This window comes from Oenanthe melanoleuca, chromosome 12, assembly GCF_029582105.1.
Source record: "Oenanthe melanoleuca isolate GR-GAL-2019-014 chromosome 12, OMel1.0, whole genome shotgun sequence".
NCBI lineage: Eukaryota > Metazoa > Chordata > Aves > Passeriformes > Muscicapidae > Oenanthe > Oenanthe melanoleuca.
In genome coordinates, this window is record NC_079346.1 from 4,963,643 (window position 1) to 4,989,899 (window position 26,257).

Below are 26,257 nucleotides of genomic sequence, written 5' to 3' on the forward strand. Positions count from 1 at the left end.
CAAAATTGTCATGCAACATACAGTGTTTATTTACCTCATTTCTCATCAGTACTTGATGAAATGTTATAAAAACATCTGTAATGAAAAAAACATCAGTTTCTTGAAGATACAGTGCTGGGTTTGGGCCTGATGGAGTACCAGTGGAGTTAGCTGTTACCAGTGTGGTAATCAGCATGTAGGGTCAGCACACATACCACACATCTTTCATTCATCAAGGATATCATCCTGTTTCAGCACTGAACAATAAAACTGCCAGGACCCACAGCCTGCTCAGAGTTGAGGAGCTGAGGAAGGGAGGACACATTTCACCCACTGCAGCTTCTTGTCATTAGAGGGCTCCATATTCCACAGAGTATGGCAAAAGCAAATCTCATTTTGAGGTCAATAGTGATGACATTGGAGAGAGAATTATCACCTCCTCTTGGAGCTGAGGTTTGATGGTGCTGCAAATTCAGTTTCTGAATTTTCAGCACCAGCTGAAAATTTCTGGGATGTATTTTGGAAAAACTGATGAACTAGAACATCTCTTCTGCCTCATTTTGCTCCCAGCAGTGAGAAGTGGAACTGCCATGGCCCGTGTGCAGTGGCTGCACAGGTACAGCTGCAGGGAGATGTCACTCTCATGACACAGAGGGCACAACAGGCAGCAGATCCTGCTCTCAGTCTTGTAGAAATCCTCAGTTTCCTTCTCTTGTCTGGCTGAGGAAGAAATTCCCATGACCATGTCCCAGAGCAGAGTTGGTGGCCCTTCAGGAAGCTGCAATCCTTGTGTAGAGCTGGGCACAGCTCTAAAGATGCACTGGCAGAAAATCTGCATTGTGAATGTAAGAGCTCTCCCTCAACATGGATAAGGTAAAAAGATAATCATTGTGGAGCAGGAACAAATATTTGACTGCCATTATCTCATCTTTATGGCTCAACCTATTAACAAAAAAATACTTTTAAAATATTCTAAATGGCCAGACTCCAGAAGGAGCTTTTATATATAATGACTTAGCCTTGAGAAAGTGCAATTGTCTTTGTTGCACTTCCAAGAGTCTAATCCTAAAGATGTCTTCCTAAAGAATAAATATGCTCATGAGCTGAACTAACCCCCTTCAAAGGAAGACAAAAGAGCTTCTGCAGGCAGAACAATTCTGAGCCTGCAAAAGTGAGCTAGCTCTTTATTGAGGCCACCATGGAGAGAGGGGCTTCGTCCAGGCCACGTGCCCAAACTCACACTCAACCCCACCAGCCCTTCCTCCCTGACCACAATATCCTGAACAAGTGGCTACTGCAGGGCCAAAGAGGTTGTTTTACTTCTCAGAGACTACAAAGGAAATCAAAGTTTTGGAGAGAATTAAAACTCCCTTTTTCTTGTGCTCATGCATGGTTTTCCACAACTAATGGCTGATATATTGGTGTAGCTTTCCTGGTAAATATTGAAAGAGAGTTGGATTATTTTGGTAGGCAGGGCCAGATTGTAATGTTACAAACATTTTGTTTTCCTAAATTAAGCAGAGCTGGCCAAAGAAAATATCATTCTGTGAATTTTTGGCTTTGTCCTGACACATGGGCCATGTTTTACTCAAATGCTGTGGGCATAATTTGGTCCCATATTTATGAAAAATGTCTGTACAAATAAGCACTTTACTAGCCAGCAACAAAGACAGTAGAAACAGGGAGAAAAGTACTGTACAGCCACCAGTAAAGCATTGAAAACCTGAGTGTCTTTTTCAAAGTTACAGAGCTGGACACTACAACTTCAGCACTTGCAAATTGTGTATACCCAAGATAGCAGGAAAATTCCCACTGTGAAAGGCAGTGTCTGCTTTTGAAGCAAATGTGTGAAATTTACACCAGCTGAAGATCCGGAACTTGTTGTTGAATTTACTGAGCTCCAACCAAATCCCACTGTAACCAATGGGGGAAAAAAAAGGAAGGAATAAGAAAAAAGAACCTCCTTCCCTTCAGCACCTCCCAGCCCAGCCTGGCTGTGTGTGGAACCCTCTGGGCCCTGTGCATGGATATCAGCAGCTCTCAAAGCATGACCAGCTGATTATTCAAGGATACTGACTCATTCTTGGTTTACTGAAAAATCCCAGAACTAATATAAGTGGCATAGATTTGGTCACAAAACTGCTGTGAAAAGCTTACAGATTTATATATCTGAAACTAAGTACCCTCTGAAAAATTTGGGGCTGAGAGGGTGTAAATTGTCTCTTTCAGATCTGTGTCTACAGGGTATTGAGCCTGGTACCCAAATCACAGATCAATAATATTCTGGCAGGATGATTTCATATCGTGTTTCATTTTTTCAAATTCATGCAACATGGAGAGGCAACTGCAGGGGGAGAACAAATAAAACCTCACTCTTTCCTTATGGCTGTTGAATTTTTTTCTGAATTTCTAATTTTGTGTCTGCATTTGATGGGTCACTGATTTAAACAAATTAAAGACATAAATCACATAAAAACTGTAAGTGAGGGACTACTTTTTCACTTTATGTTTATAAAGTATATTTATTTCTCAGTGGTTTATGGCCTCAGCTGTTGTTATGCTGAAACAGTTTCTTCCTTGGGATTTCTCACTGCCTGGTTCCCAGATTCAAAGGTTACCCATTTCCATAGGTTAGAATAGCTGGAATCTGGGTGACTCTCCTGCCCAAATTCCACCAGATGCCCTGAAACACCTCCACCTGACAAGAAATAACCTTCCTCTGAAATTCCAGACATCCCAGAGGTGCAGACTGCCATCCATCTGATTTTGGAACCAGTCTTATCACTGGCTTTATGAGAGCACAGCTGGGACTGGAACCAAAGTGGTGCAGCAGTCAGGGATGCTTGGAACCATGGCAAACATCAGGAAAAATCTGGGATAAACACAATCAGAGCTTGCAGGGGCCATCTGTGGCTGGAAAAGTGAGTTTCCCCAGTTTTTTCCAAGAAGTCAGTGAGGTACCTTTGGTGCCAGGAGCAGACTGAGGGTGGGAGCTGAGTCACAGCTCTGAGCTGCAGGAGGTGTCCAGGTCTCCTGCACAGCCCCAGCCCATCCACTGTGGCCTCAGCAGCCAACTGAGGGGTGTCAGGCTGGGTGGAGAAGGCTCTGAATTAAATATTTTAAAAATGCAGATGTGACTCGAGCTTACCACGCAGCCCAGTGGAGAAAGCAAACTGTCAGTGCCACATCTGCTCACATTTCTCCATTTATTGCATTTGAAACAAAAATTTGACAACGATAAAACAGAAGGAGCAATTGTGTGTTTGTATTAAAACATCATTTGGATAAGCAATACCAGTGACTGCTGTAAAGGAACATCTGTGATATTATTGTGCTATTTTTATCTGAGTCCTGTCACACTGGGAAAGGCAAAAAAAAAAAAAAAAAAAAAAAAGAAAAAGAAATTATCACATGTGATACTTCAAATTTAGCTTTGTTAAAGACATATTCCTTTTGATTTCCAGTGCAATTCCCATACAGCTAAGATGAAGACAACTACCTTTCTGTGGAATCAAATAAACATTCCAGAATTTTGGTTTGACTATGAATCATGCTCCTGAAACATTTTTGGTGTTTAATTTTTAATCCCAAATTGATAAATTCCAGCTCACACAATAATGCTAACTTTAAGATCCAAGCCTCCCTGAGCCCTTAATCTGTATCTCCCTTGTTACTACTAATGGAGTTTATTTTGTCTATGAGAAAAGTAATTAACTATAGCAGAAAACAAGCCTGAGATGAAACACACAAAAGAAAAGATACAATTTTTTATAGATAAAACATGTTAGCCTTTTGTTAGGTAATAACAAAGGCACTTTGGTTATTAGTCTCCACTATAGAAACACTGAGGAGATTTATTCTAGCCACAGAAAAAGCACTTCCACTGCTTTATAAAATCAAATGTTTTCTTCATGTATGCTGGGAGGGCAGAGGAGGAACCACTTAAAAGCATTTGTAGGACTTTCAGCTCATTGTAGTTTATGTCAGCAAGAAAGTGATAAAAGATGTTGATTTTATTAATAATTTATATCGATCAGTATTTATAACCTGCTTGGTGTGTGGCAAATGGATGGTCCACAGTAATAAACAACTCATTAAAACACCCAGCATTGTGATTGTTTAAATGTACAGAAGTTCACACCTACATGCACACCATTAAACCACTTTGAGGGAATTTATGTGCATTTTATAGGTATGTCTTCCTTCTGGAAATAATACTCATTTTATCACCTCCTTCACATCTCTTGGGGCACTGCTCTGCCATTCCTGCTCCCAAAGGGAATTTGCCACTTGGAGGGAAGATCCCTGAGGAGCAGTGGGTATAAAATGTCTTCACACTTGACCCCTCTAATTCACTGTCTACATGTTATTTCAGATTTCTTTTAAAATAAATGATTTGTGGTAATTTGATTAATTGATTGGTAATTCTAATTGATGTTAATAAGGGGGGAGCAATGGGTTTAGACTTTTGATCTTAGTCCAGTATTCCAATTGTTATTCCAATAATATTCCTTAGTAGGAATTCGTGTGGTGAACTAAAGAAAAAAGTTCTGAGACACAGACTCAGTCTTACTCTGCAGCAAAACTCATCTCTGCTATGTCCCAGGGGCAGTTTATCTGTAACACATTATAAACATTTCTGTCAAATGCTTTGGGTGGAGCTTTTTCAGTGCATTCCCTGGTATTTTTGGGATATTAAATCACTATCATGGGGCTGGAAGCTAGAGCCAGTATCTAGTTCAGTCCCAAACTTCCCCTGGAAAATTGTTCAGGCTACTTACTTTGTTTTATGTTTTCTTAGCTGACAGTGATTTATGAAGATAATGTTTCCTACATGATAAAATTCTGAAAAGATCAGATATAAGCAATGTCAAAGTTACCTAAAGTGTAAGCTGAAACAATTAATTTAAGGCCTAGTGCTGTAATGGTCACATTGATCAAATTTTTACTACTGCCTGTATTAAAAAGCCCCTTGATTTTGTGTATAGGTGATTATTATTAAAAGACTGATTTTAAAAATCTTCTCTGCACAAATTAGATCAATAACCTGTCCGAGAAGCAAGGAGCTGTGGAAATGAGTTATAGAGAGAACTGGGAAGATAAATTATATAGAATAATTAAATAAAAACCCACTGTGTATGATTGACAGGATGAAGACATTTTTGTGAGTATCTAGCCAACATTTTACTGCATTTTTCATTCTTAAAAGGGAGAGAAAAATTCAAATTAGGCCTTTACATTACTGTGGGTTTGGTACCTTTCTTAATTAAATGTAATCTCAAGGGAAGGACTTGTTTATGATTCTATACTTTATGCAGGACTGCTTAGAGAAGAGCAGGAAAAAAACTCAGCAAAGATGTGAGAAAGAAAGAAAGACACTGGTGCATTGCCCTCTCCTGTGCAAAGGAAGCAGGAAAGAGGTGCCAGGAGTTTACAAGGGGATTGCAGCAGATAACATGGGCTAGAGAAGACAAGTGGTCAAAGGCTGGAGCCAAAACCTCTGAACAGCCACAGGGCTGGTCCAGCACCCAGTGGGGGCAGCCAGACCTAAAGCTGGTGCCTGACTCTGTCATCCTCAGTAATCCAACAAGACAGCTCCTCAAATTACTGATTTGATGGAAAATTGAACAAATGCACATTTTCAAATGTCAGATTTATCCTGTGCACTAGAAAGTCCAGCCTTCTACTATCTGTGCCTTTTAGAAGAGGCTTCAGAATGTTACAGAAATACTTTTACAAGTGTAGGTTGGCATGGCTGTAATTGTGTTATTTTTCTACTTAATGGCCTAGAACTGAGGACACACTGCACATCTCCAGTTTACTTTTCTGACACAGCAATTTATAATATAAGTTAGCATGGTATATGCTTTTTATTCATTTATGGGAAGCCAAAAGTGATGAAATCACACAGTCTGGGTTTCATAGGCATGACAGTCATATTTATTTAGTGTGCTCTATTTACAGTGGATCTTTAAAAGCTGCAATCCACATGAGTGCCATCACATTAGGATACAAGAAATTGTTCAGATTGTTTCCTATTTCCAGCTTCTGTACTGGGAATAAACTGTGTTAAAGATGTGTAGTGTGAATAATGTGTGTGGACATTCATACCTCCAATTATTTTTATTGCATAAATGAATTTATTATAGAGCAGTGGAAAATGCCACAATTTGACACATTCTGTATTTAAATATGCATGCTTTGTATCTAGCATAGATTTATAGACAATATGCTTGCACAAGTGTATCTAATAGGTTAGAGGGGTTTATTAATCTTGGAATTACTTTGATAGAAAAAGCATTATTTCTTTAGCCCTTCTATTGTTTAATAGAAATGACAAGTACTTCAGACATTTGGAGATGAATGAAGCTCCACCAAGAGCAGTTCCCTTGAAAAAAAAACTCAATAAACATCTGCAGTTGTAAATCTAACCACTTTTCTTGGCAAAACAACATTGAAGAACTGTTACAGAATTATAAAATGTTGTAAAGTGGACTTTTTAGGATTGAACAAGAAATTTGCACTGTTCTGTTAGAGAATGATGGCTGATCACAAACCAGTTTCTCCTTTGCACTTTCCAACTGAATTACTTGAAACACTGTCTATTTCTACCATTAACCATTAATTTTATGCTAAGCCACATAACATTTTACCTGGAGCCTGATGAATCCAGTGTAATGGGTTGGCCAGGGCTGGATGCCTCCTCCCCTCCTTCTCCCCCTTCTTCACTGACCTTGGTGCCTGCAGAGCTGTTTCTCTCCCATCTTTTCCCTCCAGCTGCAGTTTCCATTGCACAGATATATTTCTCCTTTTCTTAAATACATTTTCCCAGAGGCTCTGTCACTGTTAGGCTCGGCCTTGGCTGGTGTTGGCTCCATCAGAGATGGGAGAAGCTTCTGGCAGCCCCCCACTCCCCAAACCTGGCCACACAAACCCAACACACCCAGTAGGAACTGGCTGCACTAGTGCAAACTCCTGCATTCAACAAGGCAGAGAGTTGGGATTGCTCCCAGGAGATGAAGCCAAGTAGGAAGGAACTGCAGGCTTGTGTTAGGGGGTGTATTATTTCCAGAAGATCAGGTGCACTACACTTGCTCCTAATCCACCCTTCCATCAATGCCCAGTCTGCTAAAACCGTGAATGGAAGTGACTGATCTACAATTTGCATTCTCTTTTCAGTCCATCAGCAGAACATTAAAACCATGGAGGCAGAAGCCATTAGAGCAGCACTCACTCTGAAACAATGCACAGGTCTGCTTGTTCCCCTCTTTATGCACTGCTATAGGACTATAAATATTCATCGTAATGTAACTGAAAATTATTGAAGTGAGAAAAAAGAGAAACAGGGAAGCCATTTGCTTCAATTCATAAACAGCATCTGTTGGAAAGTTATTCATAGATTGCTTCAGGGCCTGCTGAGCAGCAAGCCCATGGAAAAGGATGCCATTGCAAGCAAATTGGCCAAAACTGCAATGGAGATGCTATTAAACATGATTCACTGACAGCCAGGGAGCATGATCAGGCACTGGGTTGTTTTATGTCTTCTTTTATCACTGGGACACAGAAGTAGCCTCCAGCCAAAGTCTCACACAGTTCAAATTAGAAGAGCAACCTTCTAAGTATATTAAGGCCTAACTAGTGGCAAGAGAAAGTTGTGTGGAGTGATATTATAGTGAATTCAGTTGTTTATTTGTCCCTACCCGAGGCACATGTAAAATCCCCTTGTGAATCAGGGTGGCTACAATTTTTCCTACAGGGTGTTTTTGGTCAAAAGGTGTTTGAATGTCTTCTTGTAAAAAGATGAAACTGCAGCCTAATGAATAAGTGAGAAGCAATTAACAACCCAATAAACATCCTTTAGCCTCTCATTAAATTTCAAAATACAGTTTGGCAGAAAAGTGATGTAATGCCAAAGAAAAGTGTATCTGTGCAAATCCACAGAAGAGAGTGAATGCATTCTCAAGTATAGTTTATTGAGAATAAAATATTCAGCTGCCAAATTTTGTTTGTTGATTTACAGAGCAGAGTTACAGAAAGGCAAAACTGTCCAGCACTTCTGAATTCAGTTCAAATGGTGCTGAGTTTCCAGTTAATGATCTGGCCCAAATTTTTTCCCCACCCATGGGAAAAAATCAGATCATGGGGAACTTGAAAAATACACTTGCAGTCAATACATGGACAAATAATTTCCCCAGCCACATTCATCCTCTTGCTGCAAATTATTTATCCTTGTAATTAACTCCAGTAATTCACTGACTGTAAGTAACTGGAAGTGCATCCCTCTCATCACAGGGAGGCTGCACAAGCCCACAGCTCACAAGGTGAAGGGTTTTCTATAAATCTGCTCCATTTTCCTCAGCTGTAACTCACACAAACAGCAAGAGATAAGTAGCCCTTCAAAGTATTTTTTGGCTACTTTTAAATATCCCCATGAGCTGTTTTCTCTTCTCACAAAAATCTGGGGAAAGATGAGTTCTTCATGTGCCTGACCTACAGGAGGTGCATGACCTTCATGTGACTCATAAGCTTTAAATCAAGCACATGGAAATGTCTGATTCTGCAAGCAAACAATGATATTTTCTCCTGAGGAAAACATTAACCATTTGTCATTTGCTTTTTACATTCTGTTGTGGAAATAGATGCCTGTGACTCAAGTGAGTGAAGGCTCTTCACACTTAAAAATGTATTTGACTTTTTTTGGATATTTTGAGCAAATGTATTTCCAAAAATTAGGACTGTTTCATGCTAGGGGAAAAAAAGATAATTTATTCATCAAGTACCCTGGAATGTGATAACGAGCGGGCACCAGTTACATCTATTCAGTAAAATCCTTCTCAGAGAAGTTAACTTAGCTTTAAATTATTCATTTAGAGGTTGATACACTTTCCAGGAACAGTAGATGTGGTGGGTGTATTACATTCAAGGGTAACAAATGCTCAAGCACAGAGAAACCTTCACTCAACCTTTAAGTGGAAGAAAAAAAAAATTTTAAGAAGCTTCATCCAAATTTTCTTCATATTTTCTTTTGCCATGATATGTCCTTTTGCTGTTCATTTGTGTGGAAATGTTTGCTAGAATAATTGTGATTTCATCAATAAGAGATGCTACTGAAAAAATATAAATATCTGTTGCCAATAAATTTCACATCTGAACACCTACAAGATGTGATGTGCAGCTTCAGCTCTGTCCTATTCAGGATAAACTACAACACATGATTGATGACACATAATTAAATACCATACCTGGAAAGCTCAGATCAGGCAAAACTGTTTCAATGTGTGTGATATCATCACATCCTGGTAAGGCAAAATGAGGAAATCAATGTTTAACAAGTAAAATCAGATCATAATTTCATAGATTAATAATCTGTTGTATATAATTTACTTTCATCTCTCCACACCCAAATTGTGTCATTCAATGAATTCTGTGGAAACCCTGAATTTACATGTGAGGATGTGATCTGGCATCTCCATCTGGAATGTAAATGTGGGTTTTCCATCTCAGGGGCATCAAGTAAATCTTGTTGCTATCTCTTCTTTGTTAAGGCAAGTAATAAAATTAAGGGCTCAAGCTCTTTCAGGCTTAGGTGCCACATTCTCTAAGGAACTGCATTTTGGGGTGTATTTTGACTATCCTCTGCACAAACCAGAAATTTGAACAGAACTCTTGTACAGCTTTCTGCTCATAACTTCCCTACTCCCCAAGTGAAGCTTCAGGACAGTTCAGCTGGAATTGGCATAAATTAAGACAAATTAAAATTATTTTAAACACGATCAAAAAAATCCCATTCTTGTTTATGGAAGAAGATAGTTAATTTTCAAAAAATGCTACTGCATATATTAGAGCCACCAGGAGCAGCTCTAATTTCTGCTGAGACCATTTATGGAGATTTCCATTCCTTTATTTATTCCTTTATTAAATAAGGGAGATGCCATAGCAACCCCTGTCACACACTTCCATTCATGTATTGATTCAGCATTATTCAATCTGTATGTACTTTCATTATTCATTATTCAATTCAATGTAGGTTTTAATGTGCCCATTGTCTCACATTATGCTGTAGACTCTCAAAATCAAACCTATTCACTGCAATCCTTCTGCAGTTTGGGTTTGTGAATAACTTGGGACAGAAAAAAACCACCATCCTTGGGAGCTGGCTTAGGTCTAAGTCTTTACCTATGAAGAATTTCCACAAATTTTTTCCACTCAACTCCCATTTTGTGTCATTTCCACCTAAAATACCAACCAGCCCAAAGCCCAGTCATTCATCTGAATTAAGCAAATTTACAGTGAAGTCAAATCAATCATTTTGGGACAGTGTTGCTCTGGCACATTTCCAGCAAAGTCCTGTGCTTTTCATAGCAGACTCATCTTCTCAGCACGAAGTGTTTTATAAAAGCAATGTTTCTCAGTATAACTTCATTTTTTTTCCCATAGTAAACATTTTCAGCTGTTCACCAAAATGAGGTTAGTGCCTTTGGTTACACAGTTCATACCCTAAAAATGATAAAACATGGATCATCACAGCTTTCCTATAAAGGCTCATGGGATGGCAATAATTTTGCTCCTGAGTACCAGAAAGAACCTGCACAATAATCCATCACACCATTTAACCATACAATTCCATGGCATCAGCCATGGCACCAGAACCAAGTGTGAGCTGAAAACACAGGAGCAGATCAGTACCTGAAGCACAGGCTGGAAGCATCTCACACAAACATTGCATCCAAAAAGCTCCTGGAAGTCAGTGATACAAAGGGTCGATTCCTGTAAGCTCTGTGGAGATGGGAGTTTGCTCCTCATGCATGCCAAGCCATTCCAGATGCTCCATGACCACATTAGCCAGGCTCCAAACTGCCTTAGGAAAAGGAGAGTAAATTAGTGCGGACTTGGATGTGCAATCCCAGAGTGTAATTCCAGGGTGAGAGCAGCCAAGACTACGGGCACAGCTCAGACAGACAGACCCTTGAAAGGGTCACAATCACCCAGTGCTGACACTGGGAAATCCTCCTTTGAGCTCCTCACCCCCCTAGAAGCTCACTCTTTGCCTGTTAAGGCTTGGATGCAAAAGAGAAGAGCTGTTCACCCACAGTGTGAGAGAAAGTTGGAACACCACCTTTAATGGAATATGGCATGTCCAGGGCACATCACACATCTGTTTTCTGGCACTGGCCTGGGCGCAGAGCTGCTCTGAGTTATCAACACAAGCAGTTCCTCTCCTAAGCAACAAGAGATGGCTTTCCCAGGAAGGGAGAAGTGGGTGAGCAGCAAACTCGAGTCAGAGTCCTGAGCCACACCAGTAGAATTCTTACCAGCACACAGACTTGATGGGACGTCAGCAGGACACCACAGAGAACAGTTTGCTCACACAAATGTCCTCTCACCACACTTGTAGGAAATACTAGACAAAAGAAAGGAAAAGAGAACAGTTCTCTTGTAAAAGATTTGTTCCCATCAAACGTTGTTGACAAGCCTGACCCAAACTCTTCTCCCCAGACAAGCTGTGAGTAACAGCAGTGGTGACATTGACCATATTGGTTTGGTGTTCTGATCGTGCTCTGAATCTTAATAGATCTGAATCTTAAAATCCCAGATCTGTGTCTGCATCCTGAGGTGTCTCAGCTGGCAGCTGTATCCTTTGTTTTAATGAAGACTCAAAAAACCTAAAGATTATTTTCCTTAATATTCATTATCCTTCCAGGATGGAGACTTGAAAGGCACAGGACCAGGCAGTGATTAATTATTAAGAAAAACCCACTGAGGCAACACCCAAATTTAACTAATTTCATTAGTTTCCTCCTTTGAGAGTAAATCTTTCTTACGTGTTATGTCAGCTGAGGGAAAACTGTGGAACCAGAAGTTTCCCTACCAAAAATAATTTACCAGGTTTAAAGGATTTTTAGGATAGTAAATTTACTCATCTAATTGTATTTTTAGTCCAAAAGATTACATAAATAGGAACAAAAATAAGAGTTTCATATAGACTGAAATACTGTTCACTCTCCAAAAAAAAAATGCAATCAATATCTCTGAGGTAGTTCAGGAAGTGAACATATAATCATAAAATACAGGAACAGAATGTGTTAGCAGGGACTGAAAAAAACCAGAACAAATGACATGGCTTCAGCATGTAACCCAGGAAACAAATATAACTCATTCAGCTGGCATTTTTCAAAGTGATATATGTCAATACTGTTGTTCTCTTGTAGGTTAACTAAATCTATCAAAAATGGATACAGTCTAAGACTTGGCAGAACAGTCTCTCTTTACAGCTTACTTTCCTGACAAAGTTCCATTTCTATTACAGGAGGCCAGCAGTTAAAGAGAGTCACATATCTCTAGCTTGCTATTGTCTGCTTGCCTTTGATTTTTATAAATTTTTACCATAGTATAATCAGAGCTTTGAACACTGAAAACAAGCATTCCCTTTTGTTAATGCTATAAAATTTGAAAACTCAGCAGTAGGAGGTTAAATCAAAAATTGCTTGTCCTTATTCTCTCATTCAGTGGAGGAAAAAGTAACAATAAAAAGCCTTTTATTAGAGAATGCAAGAGTTTTAGGCACCAAAAACAGCACCAGGGATTTTTAAGCAACAGTCTGACAATTGCTGATCCTGAAAGGGGAAAAAATGGCAGAAGTCTGAAGGAAAGGGATGCAACTACTTCTTCTCTTCTCCATGCAAAGAGAATATGGAGCATCAGAAAGCTTTGTAGCACTATTCTTATACATAAACATGAAACACAACATTGTATTTCTCTGATGATGGATATGCACAAAGCTGGAGATAGGGCACAAGGCAGTGACTGCACACAGGACAGGAGTGGAGGGTTTGCCAAGGCACAGGGATGACAGAGCTTGCAGCCCTGCAGGTGGAAATCTCTGTGCTTGCAGGAAGATTGTTCTTGCAGTCTAACAACCCTTGGTACAGTCTGTTCATGTGAGCACATTGTACATTCATTGTGCTTCTATCCTGCAGCTCTAAGAGTCCTCATGGTCTAAGTGAGACAAAGAGATTTTAACATTAAATAACAGTCACAATGCAATGTACTCAAAAGAACACTGTGCCTATCTTAACAAATTTCCTCTTTCACTTTGTACAACTCAAGGATACTCAGCTTTTTCATGGAGGGATAAACTACCTCAAGTCTTCCTCAACTCTTTCCCTTTTTGATGCTGTGCCAATTCACAGCCACCCCTTTGTTCTCCAAGAACATTAAGTGCAACCCGTGGGTCCAGTGAGCTTTCTGAAGTAGCTTTAACAAACAAACAAAAAAAAAAAACCCACCCAAAAACAGTAGAGGGAAGAGGCTGTGAAGGACAAGCAGCATTAGCCTTTAGCACTGGCAGCAGTTGCAGCTGCCCAGCTCTGTGGCACCCCCAAACCCTCTGTTGGCTCCAACACCCAGGAAATGGCTGGGTAAGACTCCAGGCAAAAAGCCACCACCAAGCTTTGTGCTGCCATGTAACAAATCCAAGGCTTGTTAGTTTAATGCTGCTTTTGGTGTGTCTCCACTCCATAACATTCACAGCAGCAACTGCAGCACACACTCACCCAGGGAGAGGCCAACAGATGTGGGGAGCTGTGCTCACAGCTGGAAGTGCAAAGTGTTAGATCAGCTGCATGAAGATAATTAGTTCTATAATTTAAAAAGTTTCTGTTATTCCTTAGCATCCATGCTAAGCTGCAGCTACAGAAATACATCTCTAAATACCAAGTGTCAAAAGAAATTTCCCTTCTCCAGAACTTCATTTTTAATTCAAGGAAGAACTGAAAACAAAAGAAATTTATAAGAATGCTCAGACAATTCACAGGTCAACCTTATATTATTTCTGTACGTTTTAGTAAAAAATAAGAAAAGGTTGATTCCCAACTATTATTCAAATAATTTTTAAAGAAGTGCCAAGTATTAAGTGAAGTGATTTTCCAACACAAATATCTACATCTTTCTGTTGGAAAATTATTTAGACCAAAATAGCTCTGAACTTTGATAGCACCAAGAATATAAATGCCACATTGCTTGATCACACTTACCTTATTTTTGCATAGTACAAGGAATGTTGAAGATTAAATCTAGCCAGCTCTGTTCACTGGCTAGCTATGGGTGGACTACTGCTACATTCTGTTTTTCCAGCTGAAATCAATGAATATCCAGAGGATAACTTGCTCACAGCTCCCTCACATGATCTCAGAGTGAATTTTGTGTATGAGAACAAAACAGTAACCATTGCAACTCCAACTGTGGTTCCAGCTGGAAAAGAACCTGTAAGAACAGCACCTTTTCCTGTGCCCTATGTCCTTTTCAGACAACACTCACCTTATCCTATGACTATTACAACAGAAATTATTTTGATTCTTCTCAGCTCCTGAGAGCCAAGTAACAGGTAAGAGGGGAATGTTAGTTGCCTCCTTTGGACCAGCATCTTAAAAGCTGTTAGGTAAGTTTTAGTCTTGGGCAGGTGCATTAAAATCTGAAGGTATTGAGGCATTGATTAGGCCCTAATTTGGCATTGAATCTTCATCTTTATTGTCAATGCCTGTGATAGAAAATAGGTATTTTGACTTCCAGAGTAGAGGCTGGAATTTGGAAAAGGAACAGAACATACTTCTAATCATGAACTTAATAGGTTTTATACTGGGTCCTCGAGTGATAAACACAAAAGTTTATAAAAATCACATTTATGGCCATTCACTGGAGCAGAACAGCAATGTTAAAAACTTATATTTCTGATATTGTACATTTCTGAGCCCTTCATAGCTTTGCTGTACAAAAGCCTGAAAATGTTTGAATGAGGCCTCTGGTATTTCTCTGCATTAGATTGGTGATGGCACTACTGTCTTCTTTTTTATTTCTCCAGAGCTTTTAAATTAAAATATGCATCTCTTTGGGGAATATATAAAAAAAAATATTAAAGCCCTGTCCAGCACAGTGTATCTGAAGTTTCATCAACATTTTTCCATTGTACTAATTCTCAATACCCACAGGCAGATACAGACTTTTGTTATTTTCAATGCATGAAAATGCACCAGTGCCTGCCTTTTAAAAAGAGCCAGTATTGAATTTCTTCTGAATTGCACCACTTAGTGTCCAGCAGAAAGCCTGGTGATATGAACCCACTACTTCTGTGCATTTATGTGGAACAGAACTTTAAAAGATGTCATATTATCAAACCCATTTGTGCAAATGAGAATGGTGTTTCCCAAAACAGCAACCAAGTGTTATAGAGCAGAGTTCATGCTACAGGTGGGAAATGGGCACTCAGGGCTCTGGGGTTATCTCTCACAGGCCCTCCCTCTCCATGGTTTTCTGGGTGTACCTGGTCATTTGCAGAACCATGACTTATCTGATTCATGAAAAATGATGATCAGGAGGTTTTCTCAAATATAAAGGAGTTAGACTTGATCAATCATCATCACTGCTGTTCTGCCTTTCATTGTTCTTCCTTTACATAAAAGGCCAAAAGGGACTGCAAGCTTTGCAATAACCTGCCATTCACCTCTTGTGTGTGAGTGGAACTCCTTGCTAAAGGCAATCAGTCAGTTTGGGGCTGGTTTGAGGTGTGAACACCAGACACCAATGTAGTAGTGCTCTCTTCAGTGTTGGAGAGGGGGGTGGATATGCAAAGACCTGGAGTCTCATGTAAAAATTAACTCAGAATTTAAAGGGGAGAAAAAAGTATGGGCTGCTTTTCTCCCAGTGAGGGAAAGGATGCTCTGTGGAGCATGTGATTGCTTTGTGCTGCCACGTAACCTGCAGCTACACTTCAGAAGCATGGGATTAACCATGCTGTTTGTTTTGTGTTTCTTGATAGATTACCTGTGATAAGGACCTTGAGATTCAGATTTAGAAAGCTTAATTTTAAAGTTTCCTTTGTATACACAGTGTCCTATGTGTACAGAGCAAAAAATACATTCAACCTCGGTACCCTTGTTTAATAATGTAGAATATTCCTGTTTGTTTTGTATTGGTTTCTTATAATTAAGACATCAGATGTCTTTCTTACAGGAATATAACAAATGAACCACTACCTTCAAACTACCCTTATACAGAGCAGTTTTTGCTGTAAGGGAGATGCATTGAAGTGGCTGCTGTGTCAACAATGCTCTTTCATCACACTGTGCTGTGTCACTACAGAGAAGTATGACCACAGAGAGTTCCTTCCCATCCTTCCACAAAGCACTATTACTCTGTAAGGGAAAGGATATTCCAAAATAACCCAAGGAAAATGATTTTCAGAACAAATCCACAATATTTTTTTTTCTGAATATGTAGGCAGAAATATAAGCAATAGCAAATCCTTTCCTTACTACCAGTCTTGAACTGCACTCTGGCAACTTTTTATTTACAACACCTGGCTGCAGGTACCAGCCTTCAGCAACTGGCATGCAGTTAAATACTCCTCTTTGCAGATGCAAAATACATATGAAAGTTTAATAAACATATCAGATGACACAGTTTTTAAGCTTTAACCTTGTTGCCAACTAATAGTAGTTCTCTTACCTGATGTCCATGAGTGCTTAGAAAGACTATTGTTTTTAAATCATTAATGACACCCCAAGGCTACTGCAGCAGCCACCCTATATATTAATATCAATATTTTAAGGAACCTAAGAACAGTCAAGCTCTCTTAAAACCAAAAGATTGACTTCATTTGAACTTAAACATATGCTTAGAGCTATGCATACATTTAAGTGTTCTGCTGAGTGGCATTTTTCTTCAAAGAACAGCCCTGTTAACTTCAATAAGACAATTTATATGATCATGTTCTTCTAGTCTTAAAGCATAAATTTACAATCCATTAAGCGCAAGCCCAAACCTATGAAATACCATTATAGTGAACTTATTGAATAAAGTTCACCTTTACTCACTTCTAAATCTGACAATATATCTGGAGGAATCTCAAGAACATGGGATTGCAATACTAAAGGGCACTGAGTATGGAATTTTAGAAGCTACATCCATAATTTTTTTTTCCTTTTCGTTGGCCAGGACATTTAAAGAAAGTCTTGATGCCACTTCAAATGAGCTTTTACATCCAAACAAAGGCACTTGTGAGTAACACATCCCTGTTTACTGCAACTCAAACAATGGAAAGAAACAAACTAGAAATGCTGAAGAACATTTTAGCCTTTTTATAAAACACAGAAAGCAAGTTGTGTATCAAAGCTTTCCCTGAATTATGCTTAAAAGACAATTTTATTAATATTAAATAGGCCCTACAACACCTTTTGAATAAGCAAAGACTTTCAGTTTCCCTGTGAGTGAGAGCATCTGTTTATTCTCAGTCTCTGCTGCAAGATCCTTTGAAAGGGCATTTGTCAGATGTCCATTCAGGAACATTGTTCCTGATCAACAGAGCAACTAAAGCTGACCAGAGAGAGGTTTCAGGGAATCCATCATGTGGATTCAGGAGGCTGCTGTGCACAGCAGAGAGCCTGAAGCACACACAGAGACCAGAATTACTGGAGCAGCCAGCCAGGGCTCCAGAGCTGCAGCAGCAACACATGAGGGACCAGAAAGAAGAGGCAGCATCTGTGCAGCTGAGAAAGTCACATACCTGGTTTGTATGGATGCAAAGAATCACCAAAGGTATGGTAGAAATAGAAAGGAGGAGTTTTTATTAATATTTCATCTGGTGTAGTCACCTTCAGATTTATTTATGTACCAAGTGAGCATGTCTCCTGAAATGGAACAGCAAGAAGTGTGTACATGGAGCTGCAGCTCAGAGCTTATTGTACCAAAACCTGAGGGGTAGATCCAGGAGTAGGGGAGATGGAAAGGTACAGAGAGCCTCTCATGGCTGGGGATTGTGAGCATCCCCCAGAGAAGGGGTGGTTCCCCTGCAGCACAGCTCAGAGCAGATCTGTAAAACAGCACACATTCACCATGCTGGATTTCTGTTGTATAAAAAATGAAGGAAACAACAAAGAGATGCCAATGAGAAATCCACCTTTTGTCCTGGACTTTGGGCTGAAAGAAATACATCTCATCCTTTCTATTTATTTTCCTTAATTAGAAAAGGGAGCAGAATGTTTTTCCTCATTTCCTACTTTGTGGCTCAGCCTTCAGTGGTTCTTGGTAATATTAGTGAAATTTGGATAGACATCTGGAAGGCTTGGAGGGAATGAGGTGACTTTAGAAAACTAGAGACAGAGTAAGAGGGAGAGGAGACAGATGGGGTGTGGGCAGAACCTCTTTAAGCAGCACAGATGCTCCAGAAGAGAATGTGTGTCTGCAGCCTTACACCCAGTAGTGGGCAGTCAGATGAGGCATGAATGGGAAATATTTGTAGAGGGAGTGGAGGGAGAAATCATGGATATGGGCATCTGAATCTCTTAAACTCTTTTAGCAATCCTTTGATAAATTCTGCTCGCATTGCCACGGGGTCACATCTGCAAACAGATTCATAGACCCACCCAAGCCATCTGTATGCTGAAGTGACATTGCCTGTGACTGATTTGAGCTTTTTAAAAGATTCAGGCACTTAATTTGTTTGAAACTACAGGTATTGGCACTCTAAGAAGTTCTGCCATAGATTTCCAGGGTGATAGGTTTTCACCTATGGCTTCACAATATTGTCATAACACAGAACTGCTCTTATGTGTCTGGGAAAAATAGGGGGGTTTTGTTTGCATCTAAATAATTTTGTTTACACCTAAATAATACCTTTAAAATGAATTATTAAGAATTTTAAATATTAAGGTGTTAATTCTTTCAGGATAACACATGACATACTGTTAACCTCAAGTGAGATTAAAGGAGAGAAAGATGTGGTGGTTAAACAGCAAGAACATCAGCAGCTTTTCAAATACTTTTCTCCTGCTAAAAGTGATATTGCTACTCATCCTCTCAAGCTTCAGGGAGTTAAAAGGCAGAAGAGAGCAGAGAAGAAGTTCTTAGGTCAAAATATTATTGAATAGCTAAGCACAGAAAAGAAGGAGGAAAGAAGCCTCTTAAGAAAAGTCAGAACAGGGAACAAAAGCCTAGTAATTTACAAGCCTGCTTCTAAAAACAGACACTGCAACATGTTCTCATTGCACTTTAGGCAACATTCCCTACTTTTCATTGAAAAATGAGGAAAAGAATGCTTGGCTATTGCATCTAGCAGCAATGCTTGTAATATTCATCTACTTGACCTGGCACTGGGAGAAAGAGAAATGAATTAAAGTGCTGGTTGGAAAGGAGGAGTAGGAATATCTGAGTGGGTATTGTGCTTTGCTAGAAGCAGGGAGCTGTTCATATTGCATTTTGGGTTTGGAGTTTGAAATAATTGGCAGGGTGCTCAGAGCAGGTGGATGTTTATTTCTAGTTTCTTCTATTCTGGTCTAATACATAAAGCAGGAAAGGCACTCAGCCTTTGGGTCATTAGACTGGCCTTGGTTTTATTACTTATCTACTACCTGCAGCCTTAAATATTTGCTTAGTTTGGGTATGTGAGTTGCTAATTTCATTGCTGGCTGTAAGCATGACAGAAATCATTACATCATGTCCTATATGAAGAAATCTCTTTTAATTTCACCCTGCTTCAGTGACTATATTCAGGCTATTGTGTGGCATAATCATCTCTTATTACCACACACTGCACTTGAACTGACAAAGAAGTGCCCTTTAAATTGAAATCAAGTTCTTCTTCCACTGTTTGCAATGTCTGAGGCAAGGCTGCTTTCAGTCTGATTTTCTTTCTCAAGACTGCCTCTCTTGCTAGGAGTATCACTCAGTTGAACAGCTCTATACTTCGACTTCACAGAAAGGCTTGCAGGAGCATCTGGGCAGGACTCAGCACCATGTGCCTCTGAGACAAGGAGTGAAAAATGTCACGGGCTGCATCCCAGACTGCTGACAGAGCAGGCAGCAGCAGGGGAGGCAAACAGGAGCAATTCAGGAAGTGATACAGTCCCCAAAGTGGTGCATTCTGAAGTCAGACAGAAAGGAAAAAGCAATCAGGAAATGGGTTTGCTAACAGTATTCCAACTCCTCATGAGAAAAGGAAAAACTCTTCTTTAATTTATAGCAGTGAGAAGTGTTATCCCTGTTTGGCTGTCAGAGCCTATTAATTGCACTGCTTGCTAAATGGCTTGTCTAAATTGCTCCAGGTGCTTTTTGAAGCTGATATGACTGGCCCCATTAAAAGGACTGCTAAACTGAGGACCAGAGATGCAACTTTTCTAAGTTTGCAGCCCCTGATTCCTGCACAAACTAACTTCCATAAGTGATTCTGTTGTGTCTGTACTGCAAGATGAGTTCTGGTTTGGAGCAGATTTGGGCAAACTCATCCACAGGACTGTTATGATTCCAGCTCAGGTAAGTTGAAGATGTCTGTGTTCAGACATCTTCAACTGGAAGAAATGGGTTTGAAACCTGAAGGAGGCTGGATTTGAGTGTAGTGGTGTTCCTTCCAGACAGAGCATGAGAATGAACAAAGCTGAGATCCCTCTCTAGGGAGCCCCACACATGAGCAGTGAGACTGTCAATGAGGATGGACAAGTCTGGTCTTGAGAGTGGGGCTGAACCTTGTACAGACTGATAACAAAGGACCTCAAAAAATGTTCACTTAGAAGGAGAAGAAAAGAGCCCTTCTAATTAGATTTCTCCTATATAAAACAGGCCTGCTTTTCAAGGCACAGAATTTCATGGGCAGACAGAAGAGTGACCACGGAAGCAGACATTTCCATTAGATGGAGAAATAGCACATTATGCTGCTCTAGTTTAGTCTCCAGCTCCTGAATTTCCTCTCTTTAAATGGCTGTATAAATCTAGTGGCAAAAGCAGGCAGTTTGTCAATGAATGACTAACACCAGAGCAGTGCACTGTCTCACCATCCTCTGGCAGCTATTACACCTGAGCAGTATTTTCTGGGAGAAACTTGCAAATATGTGTAGGCTGGAGCTTTCAAAATAGACTAAGGGAAGCTTTACCCTTTCATTTCTAAATTGACAAACTAACTTTCAACACAGCTTTTTCAAAGGTCAATCATTTTAATTTAGAAAAAAACTCTTTCTATTGTAACTCAGTGTCAATCACAAAACCAAAAAGTTTCTCTGAATTCCTGGAAAAACTATTGCTTCATGCTCAGGGAGAACTTCTGGAAGTGTTATGTGAACAAACCCAGACTAAACAGCCCATTGTTGTAGGCTATTTGCATGAACCAAAAAACATTGCTATGTGACTACCCTGAAGTAAGTTTTATTCCCATTTTAAATGCTACAACGTAAAAAAAAAAAAAAAAAAAATAAAAAAGAAACAATTCAAGCTTTTGTTTTATATATTTCCCACCTTTACAGAGCATATGACAGAAGACAATCTCTCCCACCACAGGAGGTCACGATGACCTCTCTGGAAACCAGACAACAAAATGTGTCCATCTAGAAGATTAGAGAGAAAAAAGGTTTTTTTTTTTTAAACTATGCATCATCCCATATTCAGCTTTGGTTTCACAAATGAACTAGAAGCTCTAAATACTTTTTCACTAATAAGATATGAGGCTGGGGCCCCAAATTTAATTGTTCTAAGTAGTGTTTACTGAGATATCCCAGGCAGCCTCAGGTCAGAGGTGGGATCAACCCTTTGTCACACAGCATAGAAGAGCCATTTTGTAAAGGAACTGAAGGAAATCTTTACCCAAACTGGTTTGCCCCCCTTGTCCTGAGGTTTAAAGAATTCTGACAGCAGCAGGTTGGTTCTCAGCAGCACAGACGCTCCTCTCTATGTATAGAGAGCTGACTTCCTGCTGCATTGTTAAAGATAAATTACAATACAGCAGTTATTGCCAGGGAGACTGTGCATTGAATACAGCACTCTATAATAAAGACCTGGCACTTTAGCAGAAGAACAGATATTTGAAAACAATATCAGCTTAATTTCCCTTTCTTCTCCATGCAAAAAAAAAAAAAAAAGCTATAAAATGTTAGATCTTTCCTGTAATTTGCTTAATTGATTAACTTGATTGATGTAGACGACTGAACAAAGGGTAAGGCAATGAAAAACAGGCCATTATCTTCATTTGTTAGCATAGTTCGATTTTGTGTAAATATTTTGTTTCAAATTTATTCAGATTCTTACACTGGAGAGTATTTCTCAAAAGCAAACAATTTGTACTAGCAAAAGACTTGTCACCAGAAATTTCACTCCCCAAAGGTAAAGAGAAACTGATTTAACCAGCTATATATTGGAGGATTCAAGAAAGGGTGACTGCAAAATGAACAATGTGATGGAGAGTGCTGCTCCTGCTGCTCCCAGAAGCTGAGAAGCCACTGCTCTCAGTTTGGATTGACACCTTTTCCAGCATGTCAAATAGAAAATTAATGCTTTGTTTGTTGAGCTGACCCTTAGTGGCTGCATTTTACTGAAGTACAAGATTCACTTTGTAAAGCAGTTTTCTTTTGGTAATTGTGCTGTGCTTCATTTAGGAATCATTCAGAGCAGAGTGAATTGTGCCTACAGTGATAACAGGCATTTGGCTTTCAGCTTTTGATTGTGCCATTAAAAAATAGGGAAAGATTGTCACTCAGAAAGAAGATCTTGATAAATAATATGCTGGAAGAGTTGGAAGCAGAGTGGGAAAAGGACAACCACACCAATTGCCTTAATTATTGACTGAAGAAAAACACTTTTGTCCCAGCAATATCAGTACAGAAGGAGGATGGCTCTGAAGTAAATGTACATTCTTTCCTGTTCATTGTGGCATTGCTTTAATTTCACAACTCAGTAGCCCAGGGCTCACCTGAGTTCCTAAAGAATTGAATAATTGATCCATAATTAATGGATGCACAAAGCAGGAAAACAGGAGCAGGATACTGATTAATACAAGAGCCAACTACGGGGAATGAGGCCATACACCTGTCCAGCTTTTGGAAATTGTTTTATTCAATTTTATTAGATCTATGTGACCATATGCAGGAAGAACTTTCAAAAGCACAAGGCATTTGGAAAAATGCTGTGTACCAATGCCAAATTATTTTCTGGGAAGAACAATCTTAGAAATTCAGTAAAGGCACACCAAGTTGTGTGCAGGATGATTCAAATTCACTTCCTAGCCACAGTGATCATGAGCTTCCCTTTGTACAGATGGAATGAACTTGTGGTACTTTCACGTTGAATCACACACAAGGCATCTCAAAGTTTATATGAAAAATAAAATTTCAGCCTACCCTGCCTTTATCTTTCCCCCAGAGTTCAATCTCCAAGAAAACAGACAATTTGTTACCTGGCCTCTGGGCATGTGGTAGCAGTACAAGTGACCCTGCTTGCCTCCTGGGGCTGTGGAGGAGATGATCTCTTTGCTTCCAACCACACCACTGTGGCAAGAGAGATCCCTCCAAAGGCTTCCCATATTCTGGATTTTCCCTGTGCCCTCCCGTGCCAGCACTATGCACCCACATGCATCTGTGCTCCCTGAGCATGGGCATGTACTCTGCAATTAGCTCAAGTTTGAACACTCAGGTTACCATAACACCCAGCTCTCAGCTATGAACAGATGGCATTTATAAATGCACGGAAACTGGAAGGTGATCCTCTACAGCAAGTTTATTTCTGTAAGCCTTTCAGAGTCATATGGAAATTACAGAGAATATTAATCCATTGATCTGCTGAGCAAGAGGAACAGCAAACTGGGTTGTTGGAGTAGCTTTGGCTCTTACTGGGATTTTTAGCAAATGAAAACCGATACAGGTTGGCAACTGAGCCTACACTGCTTGTTTTAGAACACTGGCTCTGACCTGATGGCTGTAATTCAGTCTCAGGCTTGTCTTATTTCTTATTTCTCTGAGTACTGTTAAGAAGAGGAATCCCAGAGAGCTGCATGGGCATCTCCACACCCTGCAAGGCACCAAACACCTCCTGCATGATTGCTGCATGCTTTGGATATCAGCCAGCAATGTGCAACTGGAGAACAAAAATGAACTAAGAGGCAAAGATTCATAGAACAAAATTGTAGAATGCATGATTCTAGACTGAAAACAGATAACAGACTGAAAATAAGTGTCCTGTCCAGCTCTAAGCACTTCCAGTCTCTGAAAGCCTCAAGCTGACAGCAGTTTGGATTCTAAAATAAAGACTCCATTTTCCCATGTACAGCAGATGGAACTAAATGACAGAACGTGGATAAATATAGAAGACTAAAAAATATAATATCTATTTGAAGCAAATAAATCACCAGGCTTGTAACCAAAGGCACCCAGAAGGAGCTGTCCAGCAGCAGCCAAGCTTCCCTGTGTTCATGCTGCCTCCTTAGAGAAACGTGCAAGGTGACAGGCACTTGCCAAGAACCTGCATGAGGAATAACTCCTAAGATGCCTGGACTGTGGTTAGGAGTGATAGGATCACATGTATGAACATCAGAGAACTTCAGCCAGGCAGCAATTCTGATCACTGGCTTCTGATAAAGCTGGATCACATGTGTGTGTAACATGAGAGTTGTTTTAAAATGAGTCTGAAATTCTATATCAAATTTCAGCTCCAGGATCTTTGAAAACTGCTGGGTTAAGGTTGGATTTTATTACTTCATGCTTTTTTGTTGATGCTAAAATTCACCAGTAGGCAGAATCTAAATGCAGTCTAACATCAGAATGAATCTGCTTTATTTAAAAGAATGTGCCAGAACTCGTTCGTTCAACTGAACCATAAAGATTCCAAATAATTAACATAAACACAAGTATCATCTGCCTTATGGAGATGGATTCCTGTCAGGTGGGTGTTCACTGTTTCAGTGTGCATAGCCAGATGCTCTAGTCATTCTTTTAAAGGACCTAGAACATTTATAATGATTAATCACATTTCTGAAGCAGTAATGTATGCTACCATCTGTTTAATTAAATCTCATACTTCCAGACATACGCCAGTCAGCTCAGAGGGGTCAAACACTATTTCCCCTTTTTTACATAAGGGAGCAATTGGTTTACACCATTATACTTTTTATGCAGTCCTTCTGGTTTTAGGTACCAAGCACTACTCAAGAGATGACTGACGGCATGACAGGAGACAAAACTGTTTCAAGAGGAAGGGATCTGACCTCTGATCTCCCCTTTTCTATAATTACTCCATGTTTTTGTAGCACCTGTTACTTTGTACCTGAGACAGCTGTGAGTATCTTATGCTGAAGTGAGCTAAGAGAACAAACTCAACAGGTCATGAAGAAACTAAACTCCTCTAGAAATGTTTTCTCACTTCTTCACATGCTTGAGTTGACATGCCCAGAGACTCGTTTAAGTCAGAGTAAAAAGGGATTTTGACAGGGCTGCATGTATCATCCGATCCTGTCCATTGCATGAGATTTGTCACTGTGATTTTTGGGTTGTTTTATACATGCCTAAAGCCTTTTTCACCCATTTTCTTGTACTGATTAAGGTCTTGGTTGAAACTGCTCAAAAAAAAAAAGCAGCCTTAGGGATTTTGAAGATTATTATCTCCTACTTTCATTTTGCAGCAATACTAAAGTATCTGAGTTTGAAATATTGCATTTAATGTAAACTGCTGAAGCATTCTTTAGATTTCAGCTTGAACTTTACATACCACAACTCGCACAGATTTGTGCTTTATTAGCATTGTTAGTATGTTTTTTTCCTTTGTTTATTTGTTTTAATAAAGGAATGGCTGAACTGACAAAATCTTCCATGATGCAGTATCTCAGGAGAACTCCTGACCTCCAAACTTACAAGCTGTTTGAATCCCACCTGCTGCCTTTTACCAAGAAGGTGCCAAGCCTCTAGCCCTGCTAGAAAGAATGAATATTTCTGTTGCACTGATTCTTCTTCAAAGTGAGACAAATTGTTCTAAAGCATAACTATTTCTTCAAATAATGTCTGATCCTGAAGTGTGTGTCAGGTTCCTTACACTGAATAGCTGCTGAAACTGCTGTAGACACAACTGAGGAACCATTTCAATTTATCAGGGTACATCCATTCCTACTCAGATAGCACTCCCAGAAACTGGCCTGGTTGCCAGAAGGAAAATTACTGCATTTATGGACTTGATGGCTGGTTTATGTTAGAGTGAGATGAAGCAGATTTATTAACTAGCTAATTTAGTAAAAATCTTTATCTATCCAGCACTTGGCCATTTTGGTAAATCAAATTTAAATTCAAACTGTTTCTTGAAGGAGAATGACAACCTATGATAGCCTCTAGTGAGTTGATTACTGGCAAATATTTTGTTTGTCTTAATTAGAAATGAGCCCATTATCATCCTTGTGTCTTTTCCATCTCTCTTTGATTATGTCAGTATTTAGGAAATAGCCTTTCCTACAGAGGGTCTAATCCTTCTTTCCAATAATGGCCAGACTCAG